We start from the raw sequence: 16,714 nt of genomic DNA, 5'->3' as shown, positions 1-16,714 counted from the left end.
GTATGTTGTTGTGAGAAAAAGACTGGTTGGAAAAATGTCAAATCAAATAATTTGCAATGGTTTCCTGGAAATAAGAGGATTTAAGTGAATAAGAAAACTAAATTAAGAAAATTACATTAGAGCTCCAAGTTGCACAGAAGTTCAACTGTTCTCTATTTTCTTGACTTTATTTTGTTTCTACTATTTAACTTCGTACTGCACACTTTGCCACTAATTCTTTCTTGTCTCATATTCCATTGTTTTCAGAGAGTTAAAAGAAAATGGAAGTAAGGAGTTCATTTTCATATAGCACTTAAGCTATTCCTTTAGGAATACATTTCAGGATGGGATATGAGTTCTTGACCTTTTTTTTCCTATGCATTGTTTCTGCTTTACTCTTTTATGTTTTCTGAATGCTTCATAGTATATGTGAACACTGAAATCTTCCTCCTATAGTATACTACAAAATTTTCCACCAATTAGTTGTATGAATGAACTATTGCACTTTCATTTCATGTTTATTGAAATTTAAGCAATTTTTTGGATCACTCATGGATGCAGTCACTGTGGTATAAAATGCCTCATGAACAAATATTCACAGGCTAAATTTCAAACATTTCCTTATATTGAAGAAAAGTCAATGCATAAATTAATACTGTAGCACAGATAAGACCAGTTAGGTTGTGTTATTTTTTGTATCAGATACTTAAGCTTCCTCCCAAGCGCCTCAAACTGGAGAAATTACAACACTAAATTACCTTTTACCTGAGGCACCATCATCCTTCTCACTGCCCTGGTATCTCAATGTTTAAAAAACAAAAGTTCAATAAAAATAATTAGAGGGGGGGAGTATGATTGAGTGGCATCTATACTACATGTACCCACAGGCACACATCATTTCCTGGCTCTTGGAGCAGTAGTGAAAATGCAATGCTTGAACAGTGCGTTGCTACGCCTGGCTGGTTCTTTGCCAAAGACACATATAGTTGCATGGATTTCAAGCATGCTGCCACTTTAGGGTTGGAAAAGGAGCCCTAAAAATCAATAATTTGGCTTCAGTATTAGGTTGTGTACAGTAATTTCATTGTGGTTTTATTAGATCAGTAAAATACCCTCTGTGGGACAGTATCACAAGGAACTAATTCATGTACCAAGCTTGAAGCCTAATACATGCCTTAGAGTTTCAAGAAAGGGATTTGAAAGAGGTGAAGGAGCTATATAGAGGCTTTAGTGTTTAAAAGAGTTTTCTAATGAGAAAAGAGTAACAAGAAACTAAAGTCTAATAAAGCAGATATTGTAAGATTGAAAGTTTCACATTACCTTCATTTGCTTTGTAAATTGCTAAGGAAACAAGCTCCTGGGATGCTTAGCCTAGTATGCCCTCATCAGCCTGTGTCTCTTTCCTCCCATCCATGCTGTACACACAGAATTGAACAATTAATGATGTTGAGAATTCTTAAGCTTGTTTCAATTAAATTTGACCTAAAATTTGATTAAAACTTCAGTGAGTGTGTTTGTTCTAAATGTTGGCATATGTCTGCCACCTTTACACATGCTGAGTAAAGTCTGCCTGCAATTTGTGAGGTTTTGAACAAGTGAATCTTTGTGGTGCTCTTTCATCAATAGTTCAGATTCTGCTCTCATTTTCATTTGTGTGCAATCTACTGAGCAACTTTCCTCTATAGACGTGGGATTTGGAATCATCCTGGTGTTTGATATTATACTGGATTTGTGTCACTGTGCTTGGAAATCAGAATTTGAGCCTCAACCAGGAAATTAAATCCTTGAGCAGAAGTTGTTCCCACAGACCACATTTCTTTCATAATAATAATAATAATCATATTGGTCAAAGAGGTGCAGAAGGAAGTTGTGTCGCTGGCATAGTTGAGTTGGCAGAAGTCCCTAAGGTACTCACAGCTATGCCAGTAACACAGCAGGTTTTTATTGCATGAGCGAAAGGGAAGATTTATTCAAAGTACTATAAATTGGAGCTTTGCCTTATAGGGCATCAAAATGCGTTTCTGTGGTGTGTTTGAAAGAAACATTCCTCTAGCAACAAAGCACTTTAGAACAAAAAGAAACCTTAAAGGACAAAATACTAATCTTTGCTGAATGAGATATCAGTGCTTTCATAGTACAATAGCAATGGTAACACCTGACATGGAACATGACGACCAAGTAGAAGGAAGCAGGGTGAATAACACTCTATTTGGTTTGTGTCTGTCTATCAAATGAGTTAGTCAAAACTGAAAGAAATTTAACTCTAAATTCTGTGTCAAAAGAGACTGTGAGGAATATTTATGAGCAGTTTCACTGTCCTCATGTATTTCATCACAAACATTTAACACTTCACAGAGTTGACTTGATTCCATAGCATTAATTTCTAATTTTCCACAAGATTTACTTATTTTGTGCTTATAGTCAAAAGATACAGAAGAGATACAGAAAGACCAACGGAGTCTGGTGATAGTGAAGTACCAATTTGTGGCATGAAGTACAATGTCACTCTATGGCAGGTGGGGGAAAGTCTTGAACCCCAGAACAATATGAGTACCAATGTTTTTAATGAAAATCATGATATGATGAAATTGTTTTTCCCTTTCTGTGCAGTCACACATCTCAATGTTTTTGTATATTATGAATTTTCTATAATAAATTAATTTCATGCATACAGAAAACTGAATAATTGAAGACAAATATGCAAATAGCTGTGGAAGCACTATCTGCCCATTCCCGATACAGTCTTTGATATTCATAATTTGTTTTCAATATCTTTCTATTTGCTAGAAAAATCCACAGGGCTTGCTTTTGTCTGTGCCAGATGCCTCTCAGATGAGAGGAAGTAGTTGCCAAATTGCTCACCATGCAGTAGAAATGGCAACTGAAAGTGATTTCACCCAACATATGGTCCAAAGACAGACATCTGCTAACAAAGATTAGGGATACTGTGGCAGATTCTCACTTGTTCTAATGAGCCAAATAATCTTGAACATAAGTCCATTAGAACAAATGAGAGTAGCCATCAATGAATTTTGCATCAGACCTGCCTCTCCCCATACACTTCTATGCTTTGCAAGCCTGGGTGCACAGTGGTATCATGGGAGATGTGGGTGTATTTGCCAGAAATATTTCATAAAACCATTTAAATTAGTTACAAAGTAGTAAGAATAGCAAACCTAGCAGTAAGAAAAGTTAACCTAACAGTTTTAGCAAAATTCAGCAAAACCTGAAGGTGGGAACCTGGAGCTGGCAAGCAGTACGTAGGGGGGACAACAGTGCATCCATTGTTTCTCCTGTCTGGAGTTGAAGTATGCTCTTTGTTCCCGACCAGATTCATCACTGGAGAGGCAGCGCTCTTCCACAAACATTAGCAATGCAGTCTCTTAATTGTTAAGGGGGGAGGGGAAATTATTTGCAATGACAGAGTTGAGGATTCAGGGCCATGAGTTCTAGGTGGAAAGAGCTCAGGGTTAAGTACCTACATGGCAGATTCCTGTCTCAAGGTGTCCTTTCTATCACAAGGTGCCAAACTTACTAAACACTGGGGAACCAGGCATGGAAGGTGCAATCAGTGGCATGCAATACTGCATCACCTCATGGGACAGGGATGGCAGAACAGGAGTGCTGGTGGAGAGAATGGCTTGAAGGAAGGGTGAGTACTGGTCACTGAGGAACTCTGCCAACAGGTACATCTGAGAGTGAATGCCAGGGAAAGGAAGCAATTTTGAAAGCTGTATGTGCAGTTCCGGGGGCACGACTTTTAAGCTAAGGGCAAGAGTAGTAATAGCTGGAAATGTAGAGGCAAGAGGTGCTAGCAGAGAGGAAAGAAAAAGAAAAACAACTTGTGCAGTGAGAGCTGCAGTAGTGATGAAGAAAGATAATACTGACTTCATTGGTAACACCAAATGAAGCTGGTCAAGGGAGGAAAAATTGGGACAAGGAAGTTTGGTAAGTAGGCTGGTCACTAGTACTTGCTGAGCAGTGTAAATGCTGCTGTAGCATAATCTCACTTTGAAACAGAGATCTACTTTTGAGATCCTCAGCAAAATTAGGAAGAAACTTGGGGTAAAGAGAACGTGCACAGCTATGGAGAAGCAAAAAATATAGAAAAAGACAATATTTTGCACACTTTATTTACAACTAAAAGATTATTTTTCCACAAGATCATTTTGATGTTAAGTTACCTCATGCTTTTCTTCGTGTAATTAAAAAGAAGAAATCAAATGGTCAAGAAAGTTATGCACGATGCTGAGTTATGAGGGAAGATATTAAAACACCAAGTGTTTGTGAGAATGTGTGTGATATGCATAAAAATCCATGTATATATTGTACATAAATTTTTTGTTTTATTACATATATATATGTCCTGGGTTGCAGTGTATTCTATTACCATCCTCAGGAGCTGTTGAAACCAGGTGGGGCAGTGTTTCCTTGCCTCCTCCCCCGACTATCTTTCTGTTAATTGCCCATCATTGTCCTGCTGCCTGACTCAGAGATAACTCCCTCCGGACTATCTTCTGTTAACGAGTCTAATCAACACTTGGCCTCATGACTCATCATCCCATTGTGAGATGCTCCACCCAGAGGGAGGAACCAAGCATCCCATCGTGGATATAAGCTGGGACTCTGAACACCAGAGACAACCCTTCCCACTGGATTTCCAGAGGACAGGAGCTACACAGCCACCATTGGACTTCCTGAGGAAGAGCAGACTGTTTTTCTACAGGATCACCACTTCAGAGGACTGCAGCCGCCATTCTACCAGACTGCTACCACCACCCTGCCTAACAGGGTGTCAGGTTGTACCTTGACTCTGTCAGTTTGAACCAGTGTTTTCTTTTACTTTTTTCCCTTTCCTTTAATTTCCATTAAATTGTTATTCTGACTTGGTGCCTCCCACTGGTTTGTTTTCAAACTAGTACAATATAGTATATAGTTGTATGTATATTACCATACATTATATATGCAAACTAAATACATATCTCTATGTCTAGACACAACTATAGACACAGATATGGATGTATGAGTATCCACCTATAATTGAAATATATAAAGCCATTTTAGGCTTTCTCCTCTTATGGGGAGACTATAGTGGAGTATGTCCCTGTGCATGGCAAAGCTGAGGTCCTCTCCAGCTTTATGAGAAAAGAACCTCTACTGTGCAAGTTGTTTTTCTGAGTCTCTGGAGGGTTACTTGATACATTTTCAGTATTGTTTTTAAAGTACAATGGAAGCAGTCCGGTAAAGAGGTAGAGCATTACATATAAGATTATTAACATCATTCCTTTTTTGCTAGGCAGGTAGAAGGTATGCATGCTTTTTAACTTTTTGAGCATTTAAAAGAACCTAGCTCTAAAGTTTTAAATGCAAGTAATTTAAAGTTATGACTTAAGAGAGGTAGGAGTAAGTCTCTGATTATTTTTCAGTTTTCTACATGCTTTGTTTTTATCTCATAACCTAAGAAGGAGGCTAAAGATCATAAACTTTGTTCAAATTTAGATGTCTCAATTGGGAGATGTTTAAATAAATTTGGAATCCATGTGAAGAAGTTGCTTAACCCATCTACTATCTAACAAAAAATCAAATGCCTGAACAAGGGTTAAAAGTTTGCCATTTGACTTAGGGAAGATATACAGTTTTCCTTGTAGCTGCAAAAATCAATGTGCAAGATTGTTTTGATATTAACATTTCAGAAGTTGACGTGTTTTCTCTTTTGATTGAAGAATGTTGTCCTGCCCTCTGGTCTGGAGATGACATTTTTCAATTTCTCTTCATTTAAATTGATAACACAGTGGAATTCAGACTTTTCCAGAGTCAGAATCGCTTATCTTAATTTCAAATTGCCAAATATCTGGGTGTATGACATCTTAAACATCTTTTTTTTTTCCCAAGTGAAAAAATGGAAGAGGACACCCTGCTTGTCAAACATTTAAACAGCTTGTACTCATGCTTGGCCCCTTATAGAAAAATGAAAATTAATTTTCCTTTATATATTTATTCAGTTACCTGCTGGGTTTTGATTGAATACCCAGGCCAGAGGGTAAACTGAGGTGAGAGTCTTTAATCCACATTTTTCCTGCATTTGTCTGACAGATCATATAAAGCACCATCTTCAAGATATTTCAGTGTGGAAAACCTCTTTGCCTTTTTTTCCCGTTTTTGTTGAAGCACTGTTTTGGGCATCCTTTAATATTAAATTAGGAAAGGCTGAGGCACTGAAGGGAACTGGCTGGGTGAGAGCTGTCCTCAATGTACCTTCAGAATTAGGGCTGGGGTTTGGTAGTTCCCTTTAGGAAAATATTGCATCTACATTCTGCTGAAATACCCCACTTTTGTACATCATCCGTCTGTGAGGTTGTCTATTAGGCTTATATGAATGAATATAACTGTGTAAACACAGAAAAAAGCAAATCACAAATGCAGTATTGTAGGTAATATATCTGTGTCATCCCCCTGTGTATGAATTGCAATGGTAGGTGGTGGCAAATAAGAGAATTAGACACCCTTTGGGTATTCAGTAATTTGTTGTTGCAATTGACTTATTTTTGAAACATTTGGAGACTCATTTCTACTTGTAAATTGTTCTCCTAAAATGTATTTATGAGTCAATGTCTTAAATTAGGCCTTAATGGAAAAATGGATGAAGCATTAGATAATTCTTTCCTCCCCTAGTCATGCAAATAAAGTTAATAACTGCTGTCTTTCAGCCTTTCTTTTTCTGTTTACTTTAAGATGCTAATTAGTTGCAGTGATCAGAACTGTATTCTTTTGACTGTAATAAATGGAATTCCAATAAGGAAGACTGAAGTTGTCCTAAAAATAAACTGTGCTTCAGTTTATTTCAACCAGTGTGCAGAGTTGTCAAGCTGTTTGCAAAGGGATACTTGCAGCACTTGAGTGGTTTTGTTTCATTCTATGGCTTATGTAGGGAAATTGTGCAGCTTTACTGTAATTGTAAAAGATGAGGTGGAACTTTACATGAGCAGATCCAAAGCTGGAGCCTTTTAAAAGTTCATTGAGATGAAGAATATTCATAACTGCATAAAAAACCTAATCTTTTTAATGTGTTTTAAAGCAGAATACATGGTGGGTAAAAAGTTATAACTATATCACTTCAGAAACCTTGTGTCATTTATATTCCCAGGTGGTCAAATACTATATTTAGATATATAAAGAAAAAATTACTTAAGGATCCTAGCCTGCTCTCCTGCTGAGCTTGAATTCTGAGCAAATTCAGTCTCTACCAAAGCAGTTAATGGAATACTTACTCTACAAAGGTTACAGAAGCTAGTGAACCACAAACTGGAAATAATTACTGTTAACATGTTCAAGGACATATCTTATATTTCTGTCATAGTAGGGCTTGATTTCTACTGAACTTTTATAGTGTGTTTAAAGCAATTGTTAATAACAATGTGGCTCTACTGAGGATGTCAGCTATGGAGTCCTCAGCATACATTTAATTTAGAGATTGATATGATATGATGATATTGTGGATACCTATATCAAAGTATTCATGGTAAAAAGCCACGGAAGTTATTTAATAGATTTATATCTAGTAGGACTACTACAAGAAATTGTGTAGCTATTTATCTTTAGCTTAAGTGTTTCAACTGGTTTCTGCAAATTTCCATTATCCCTATAGGTCTCATCTATTCAGAGCACTTCTCACCTATAGTGATGTTGTGACCTACTTGTCTATAATTATCGCAAGCATGGCAAACTTGAGTGAGTTTCTTGGTCAGTTAAATCCTCTCTAATCTTTTTTTCAGCATCAAATTAATGTCAATAGGCAATTGAGAAGAAATGTAATGTAACCAAGCTTTTGGTTTTATTGACATCTGTGAGGAGATCTAGAAATAGGTCAAATATGATCTCTTCACAGGTGTGCAGTCCTTTAACTGACCTTTTTCCCATGAATGTCAGCTGAGTCATTTTAGCATTTGGTAGTTTTATATTATTGCTGAGGTTCACATCTGAGTGTCTTATAATTCTAAGATATGAAAGGATACTTTCACACCGTTGGTTTACTGAGCTCAAGAAGTGGCACTCCTACAGCTGAGACAAGACTGAATCTTCCCATTTTGTGGCATCTACTTTCCTTCTGAGATGCATCACATCCTGCACCTTGGAACAGCCCTGATCCGAGCAGTCACACAGCTGGGGCAACTGCATCCACAGTTACTCTGCTTAACTTCCAATATGCAGAGAGATGCTAATTCAACTATACTGGATACTTTATGGTGAGTATTTGGGAATTTTATTTTGCAGTCCTAAAACTGAAGTTGAGTTCAAGAGGATTTATAAAACAATAACTGAGTATCTTATATAAATTATAGAAAATCTGCAATTATCAAGGCTTTAGAAATAGTGAGCTATTATAACTCCCTATCCACAAAACCATATTGTTACCTTATTAATATAATATTCCTGATATGGATCGCATTTTATATAATTTACCAGAAAGCAGGTTTATTTGTAGTTCAACAAATTTTGAAGTAATGTCTTGCATAGACTCAAAAGTTCAAGGCAAGAAATGTAGTCAATGAGAATCCTACCATACTGTCTCCATTACATTGCTGTAACTTTCTCATCAGTCAGGGAATGGATTTGTTAGGGATTCCCTGCCCTTGGGCAGCTCAGGGAACCATGTCAGTCAAGGAGGTCATCCTCCTGGTTTGGCTTGTCAAATGCACAAGAAGACATAGAAAAAGGGCAGAAATGACAGAAACACCAGGTGGCAAATGCTATTGTTGTTGATGTAGTCTGTTTGAAAGCTTGGTTTGGGGGTTGGTTTTTAGCTCTTTAAAGATGCATTGTGGCGTTCACAGGTATCAACTTGGACAAAAATTGTTAAGGGCGTGTTTTTGTTAGGAGTTAGTGGTATCTGACTGCACTACTATGAAGTTTTCTGCTGTTCTTTCTGTAGGTTTACTAAAATCCTGTGCTCAATCACTTAATTCATTATAACTGAGCAAACACCCAGAGACATACCTAGACATTTTATTGAAACATAACAAAAGTGAAAGCAATCTGTGGAAGCAAATAAAATTACATCTGTTTGCTGATCCCAAACTTGCAAAAATGGGAGTTAAAATTAGCTACTAATTTGTTGAGTAAACTCTTACTGACTTCTAACTACAAAAGCAATAAGACCCAGGGTCGCTGGCAAACATTAGCAGTCCTCTCACCACAGAAATAACTTAAAGAAGCATAATTCCAACATTCTCTATTATATGGTACTATTACAATGTGACCCACAGTATTTAAGAATTTTGGGTGGAGGGAAAACCCTTCTGTATTAGTACTTGATTGCTCATCAGATTCTTAAGTGCTTATATACTTCAGATTTCTGTCTCCAACTGCTTAGGAAGGCACTTACATTTTTTTATAACATGACTAATAAATAGATCCTTGTTTGTGCAGGTTATACTGATGCCTTAAGAGGCCTCCTAGACACAGAGACTGGACAGGAGTAAAAGAATAAAATAGGTATTTATTTCAATGGCCTTCAAAGGTACACCCTGGGAGCCACAGGCTATTGCAAAAAATGGACCCCAAAATGGATGACAGGTCACGAGTTCTTCATACCTTTATAGGTTTGGTTCATTTGCATATCAGGGTTAATTCTCCAATTAAAGCTTCAGTTCAGTGATATAATTTCCCCTCTGCTTGCCCCCCTTAGAAGCTCTTTGGATTATACTTTTTGGGCCTGGGACAGTCTGGGTGACCTTTGAGAACAGGCCCGGAGAAGCTTTGTTATGTCTACCTAGCACAAGTGAGCAGAAATTAGCAAGCTACAAGAAACCTCAGAGTTACACTCTAAGCAGTACAGAATCAGGAAAATATAAAAGTTAAAACCTAGGTATCAATACTCTTAAAAAAAATTGCTCACTCTTAGCATACAGGTATGGTGGTATGTACTACAATCCAGCCATACATTGTTGGCACTATTGGCATCCAGATGATGGTAATGGCAACAGTGCCTTGCCTCCAACTTTTTAAATGTGCACACCTCTACCATTCTGCAACCACCAGGGATGTAACCAGAGGTTTTGTTTGATTTCATGTTGCCTGCATTGATCTTCATGAACTAGGCCAGACAAAAGCTTAAAGAAATCCAGGATAAGATAGTGGAGTTGGAAAAGGGGTTAACTATATTTTGTCCGTCTCTTCTCGTACCTTCAGTTTACAACAATGGCAACAGCTACTCCCTTTATGTTCCTCATTTTTGAAGCAGTACAAGTATCCTCAAGGTCTTGCCAGTTTGAAATTTGTGTGCTTGAGTTGTGTGAGAAAATTGGTGTTGTCTTGTCATGCGATGTCTGTCACTCAGCCTCCCTCAGCTTGGAGTCGCTATGTCTACTTAATGTAGCAGATTATTTCAGCCACATTGTCCTCATCTGTCCTCAACTTCTGCTGCATTCCCTTTGCTGGAGGTAGGGTAAAAAGCTGCAACACTGGTAACTGTTGGCAAGTTTTATTTTATGTCCCATGTCTGAATCAGATCCTCTGCCCTGTTTCATAAGTTGTGTCTCAATTTCTCTTCCATATGAGGTAAAGAAGGGATAATATTATGAAACCATGGATACTATATATGTGTGTGTATATATATATAAAATTTTTTTAAAAGGAACTCATAATATACTAGTGCATAAATGGGACTAAAATAATTTCCATCTTATGCCTAGAAAATGGTATGATAAGATTACTCTCCATCATCTATTAAATTCACCTCCTTCCTGAAAGAATCAATACTGGAAGTAAAGTTTAGTCTTCATAACTTTTTTAGTGTGTTACATTTGTGCAGTTGTGAAAATTGAATGCAGCAGGGAAGATGGAGTGCCTCTTCAGACAACTGAAATGAGCCATTCTGTAATATTTTTAAATTACTAATGAGTTTTCCCTATTTTCTCAAGATTATGTTACAGTAGAAAAGCACTATTATATACAAAAGGTTTTTTTTCCTCTCAATGACTGAAATTTGCTAGCATTACTTAAGAAAGATTTCATATTTCTATCAAATGAACCACCTCTGCTGTTGCTATTTGTATTACTGGTATTTCAGATTTACTTAGCAAAAAGTATACTTGTAGTGTCTGCTTAAAAACATAGAATAATTAGTTATATCAAATGTATGCACATTATCACACATGCTGAAAATCTTTAAAGTTAGGTTTTAATGAAAAGCACAGTTCTCATGTTAAAGTAATGGGGGAAAAAAAACCATGTAAACTAAAGGAAACCGTATCTTGACTCACGTGTTTACCAAAAACAGCTACTTCTATTAAAAATCTAACTTCTACATTCATTTTTGTATGTTCATAGAATCATACAATAATTGGAAGGGACCTTTTAAAGGTCATCTAGTCCAACCCCCCAGCAATGAGCAGGGACATCTTCAACTAGACCATGTTGCTCAGAGTCCCATCCAACCTAATGTTGAATGTTTTCAAGGATCAGGCATCTGCTGCCTCTGTGGGCAACTTGTTTCAGTGTTTTACTGGAACAGATTCTGAAAAATGTTCTAAGAACACTTTTTGAGGACCAGGAACAATTATCAGGACCTGAGGGTTCTCAGTAAATGTGGAAGCAACAGTGTTTTAGATGTTCTTCTGTTACTATTCTTTGTGCTATTTAGCACTTGCATATTTCAAGTCTCTTCAAACATTTACTTTGGAGACAGCAACAGAAATAATGTGCTGAACTAGAGCACAGTAGGTTTCTCTCTTTCTTGGCTGCATCACTGGAACTTGCCTATGAAGAGGCAAAAAGGCTTGTGCTGAATCAGTGTGACTGAGGGTAGGTTTAAAGGCTTAAAGGTGAAGGGAGACACCCTTGACATGCAGCTCTGTAAATATGAGGGTACATGTTGGAGCATAACCTAAAGTCAAAGGACCTGCCATTTTTCAATTTGGTCTGAATCTCTTAATCCTAATTCCAGTCTGTTGATGCATACAGGAATGCAAGTTCAGGGTATGGGGCCAGTGAGGTGGAGGAGACATTTTTGGATAGCCTGAGCAGCAGTTCACTTTATATTTTGTTGCACATTATCAACACTTCAGTTACACTGATTAAGACTCTTTTAAATTGATTATGCTGGCCTAAAAACGGCAATACACCAATATTTATGTACTAATTATACCTGTTTATGTCTCTGCCTGTTTTAGTATTTTTGGCCCTTGTGATCTCAGAAGTTCCCCCCAGCTGAATTGATTTCCTCTCAATTTTGTGGTGGTGGAACATTTTTCTAAGTACAGTGTTGGGAATAACAATCAAAATCTAAAGATTTGTGTCTTTTCTTTGGAGTCTTATACGTGTAACACACCTGTCCATTCTTTTTTATCAACTGTTTGGAAAATACATTTATATTTACTTTTTTACACTACATTGATTGGACTTCGGAGTAAAAATATGGCAACGTTTAATATGGAAAATATTTTCTGGTGGGAATGATGCCTATAAAGGCTTCATAATGTTTTCATTGTCTGAAGCTCTAGTACAATATCATGTTCAGGCAATACTTTCTGTGTAATTCAATGTTAAATGCCCCAACACTGTAAAAAAAACTCCCCAGCGGGGAGGAAAAATGGCATTGCATAACCAAATTAGAGTCATGTACAAACTTTTTTAAAAAGGCCAGGGAATTGACATCTACACTTGATTTAGGTGAATAACAGGTAAAACACAGCAGCTAATCTTGAGAAGATTGCCTGAAACAATTAGCAAACTTGGACTTTACTGCCAATAAATTTGACTGGAAAAAACCTGACTTAACATGCGTCAACCAAAATATGCTTGGCTTTGTTTGTCTGTGGCCCAAAGTTTTGTATTATTTGCACTGTGAGAAAAAGGGTTGTTTTTTAATGCAAAGTACAACATCTCTGCCCTGGCAACTGCAAGGACAATGCACTTGAAAAGCATGTCTATTGTACAGTTTGCTCACAGTAAGTTCTGGTTTCCTTTTTTTGCTTCAGGATATCAAAAAAAGACATTCTGATTATAGATGCGGATTTGCTGGTGGAAACGAGGGAATTTTGTCTTTTCTTGTAGCATTACCTCTTGTGTCTTCTTACATTTTTATTACTAGACACATTGTTACATACCCATTTGCTCAAGAGATCTAAATAATGAAGAAATTTGCCAGTGTTGCTCAGCATGTGTGAAGATTTGGCTTTGTCCAGATTTTTTTTTTTTAAACATGAAAGCTGTCTACCCAGGTCATTTAGTAGTCACACATGCATGTAGTGTTTCTAATTCATGCTCCTCCCTTGGCTGCCTTGGATTTTCCAAGTGGAATTACATGCAAGATGTGGTCCAGTGTCCTATGCCACTTAACACAGCCCATCTTCCTCCTCTGCCATTCAGTCTGGGACTCCATTTGCCCTGATCATTGGCACAGACTGACTCAGCAGGAATTAAGAATGATCCCCTTGACTTTTCCAGACTGTCTGTATCCCAAATGCACACTTACTCCTCAACCATTGCCATCTTGTAGCATATGCTCTTTTTTCTTCCTCTTTTTTCTTCCTTTTCTTGATGTGGTCACCCCTCTATAGGCCCCCTGAGCCAAATACTGTTTGGAGTGATCTTTTGGACACATAGGAAACCTAAGAGTGATTATAAATTTGGCAGACAAATCTAAGACATAGACAAAAATGCACCAAACCTACAGTTTGTTTGGTGAGCTGTAAAAATAAGTACCTATGTCACAAGGAAATATACATGAAAATCAGTTTTCTTTCCAAAACTCTTGGTTGTTGCTTTCCATATTGATACCTCCAAAACATAACAGAAATACAATAATTGACTGTGTACACATATTATAAATTCTGTAGGAATAGATCATGTGAATCAGCAAGGAGTGGTAGATCCAAAATTCAGCCTTACTCTTTTGTACCATTCTCACAATCCCTGGAGGCTGGAAGAGTTCATTGAAGCACATGTAATTTAGTGTAGTGTCTCCTTCGACTTTTTCAAGTGGACCTCTGGTTGGCCTAGGACAAAGGGGAATGGCCCAGAAGTGTGCAGCCAAGTTAAGTTGGAGTGTGACCAATGTCCTGTCTTCCATATAGGAAATTAATTTCTGTGGAGCAATATTCAAATGCTAAAGGGTAAACAGCATGATATATTGTACTGAAGTGCTCTTACAGGGCTCTGTGTAGTGATTGGATTCAGACTGTAACACAAAATTTATTCTGTATATTGTCCCTGAATACTTAAACAGTTTCCCCAAAACACATTTTAGCAACTAGGTTCTTCAGCTTAAAAACTGCTAAAGGAACTTATGGGTCTGTTTCCATGGTTTACAAAAACACATCCTATAAATAGATTTTCCTGCTGCAAAACCCTCTGTCAATTAATTCTTCCAATTAAACATTAATAATTTGTACTCCTTGAGAATTTGCATTTGTGCCTTAGGCATGGAACCATGCATGGAAATTCCATGGACTATAACAGTCCTCAGCCTACCCTGGGATCAAACTTGTGTCCTTATTCTTCCCCTGTGTTTATTGGAAGCTTTTGATTCCATCAAACCAAGGCAATGTGAATTTCAAAAAGGCACTGCTGGGTTACTACGAATACTGTTTTGGCATGTTTAGAGTAGTCTCGGGCAGAGCTCACCAATAGTTATTCTGCTCAATTTTCTTTTCCTCTCATAGCTCCTCAGGGTCCCATCTTCAGACCTTATTAGTCTTTTGTTGTTTTTTAAATGCTGGTATCTAGGCTACAGTAGCCTTTTAAAAATATTAGATGTACCATGCAGATGACAAGGCTTCCTTTCTGAGCTGTCCTTTCCAAACTTGGTTTGGTTCCTGCAGTTTCTGAGCTGTCCTGAAGTCTTATTTCTGAGTTTCCTCCCAAAAAAAAGCATGTTATTTTCCTTTTGTGAGTCTTTTCGACAAAACATAATCTCTGTGTGTGGAACCCACTATCATGCTGGACTAGCTCTTTCTTCACAGTCCCTTTGAGGCCAATTTTTCCGTTTCCTGTCACTACAGATTGCACTCTTGGAGGCAGTTTTAAATCAGTAATGTCTTTGATGTTTTTCTTTTACCATGCCAGGAACATTCCCAGAATGACACTGATGCTCTCCCAGGCTGTCCAAATGTGTATTCATGGCAGGCTTCTGCTAAGCTGCTGTAACACTCTCCCAGCTCTGTTTGCTAGCTTGCCAGATGTGAGTAAGCTCCAGTTAATTGAAAATACCAGATTTTGAATAGGTTGCAGTTAATTCAAAATGCTATGGCTGATACCAAAATATGATGTGGCTAAATTTTAACCATTGCATCTCTCTTCAGTGAAAATAAAATGACAGAAATATTTATCAGATGTTTTGAACTTTTTCTTCTTAGGCTTCTAGTGCCCTTAAAGAAAGATGTAAAGAAGATCTTTCCAAAGAAAGCTGAATGCATCTGCATAACTGGAGGTCAGGTAGACTAAATGGACTTGGTGTTTTTAAATGGCAGCTGAAAATGAGGTGCTAACATTGTGAATCGTTTTCTGACACTGCCATGGAGTTGCACACCTACAGATGGGAGGAATTAACTTTCTGTCTGTCATTCTAAGAGCTTCTTTTCTTTTGCTTGTGCCCCTAGTATGTGAAGCTGGAATTTAGACTTTTTTGCATAATTGTACTTTTGTGGTTATGGCAAAAACAACTTAGAAAAAAGATTCTGTTTTGTTGTCACTGTTTGTATATCGTATACTCTACAGTATTTATATTCCATTCATTTTGAAGTAAAGTGAGGCTGTTTGCAAAACCAGGTATTAATACTTACAATATTGTATCTTGAATAAAATATTTATGTGGCTAGGATTTTGAATAGTCATGCTACATCAGAATTTTTGTATGTGCTAGAGCCATAGCCACTTCTGCCTTCCATGATGCTACTTCAATTAAAAAAACAGCTATTCAGGAAAAGATTTTGTGAAGAATATGGAAAACCTATGCTCTTCTTTATAACTGGATGAATCTATCAATATCATATGATTTAAATAAAATCCCTGAGTTATCTATCTGATGGCAAAGGGGCTCCAGGCAGGAGGGTGTGTGCTAAGGTAATGCAAGTAGCTGAAAAGGGCAGGCAGAATCACTGGAGCTGTTAGACCAACCAGGCTGATGTTAGTCCTAGACAGCTGGGTGAACATCAGAATGCTGATATGGGATTTAATTATTTACAATTCAAAAGATGGGAATATGAGTCAACCAGCCTTTATGGCTTGTGTATCTGGTTTCATTCCTCTGATGAGATAAGTTTGCTTCATTGAAACAATTGATTGCATACCATAAAAACTGCCTTTCATAAAGCCCTGAACTGCATGTTACTGTGATTAGAAGTTGACACTGATACTGATTAAGTGTAAATTAAATGGATTTAGACACTTGGTAGTTGGTATATATCAAAGTGGTGTCATGGAAGATTTATCATTGAATAGAAGTATTTCAAACAGGATTTTGCAGAGATGAGTTACAGGTCAAGACTATGAAAGAATATTTTTGATATTACTGAAAACTAAATATAAAAGCAGTGTGAATAAAATTTATGGATGATTTAAAGCATGTCAAAATATTGAGAATTGAGTGGCCAAGTTAAGCAATCCGGATGTCTTAAAGTGGTAGGATGAAAGTGAAAGGTGAGCTTAGATGTCAGGGTTCCTGCCCACAGGGTCTTGCGTGAGAAGGTGCACAGGCTGGGATGCAGCTTGGCTCAGGTTGCTCCCAGTCCTCTTG

This window comes from Corvus cornix, chromosome 1 (genome assembly GCF_000738735.6).
Source record: "Corvus cornix cornix isolate S_Up_H32 chromosome 1, ASM73873v5, whole genome shotgun sequence".
Classification (NCBI taxonomy): domain Eukaryota; kingdom Metazoa; phylum Chordata; class Aves; order Passeriformes; family Corvidae; genus Corvus; species Corvus cornix.
The sequence above is the reverse complement of the archived record's forward strand: the minus strand, read 5'-3'. Positions refer to the sequence as shown.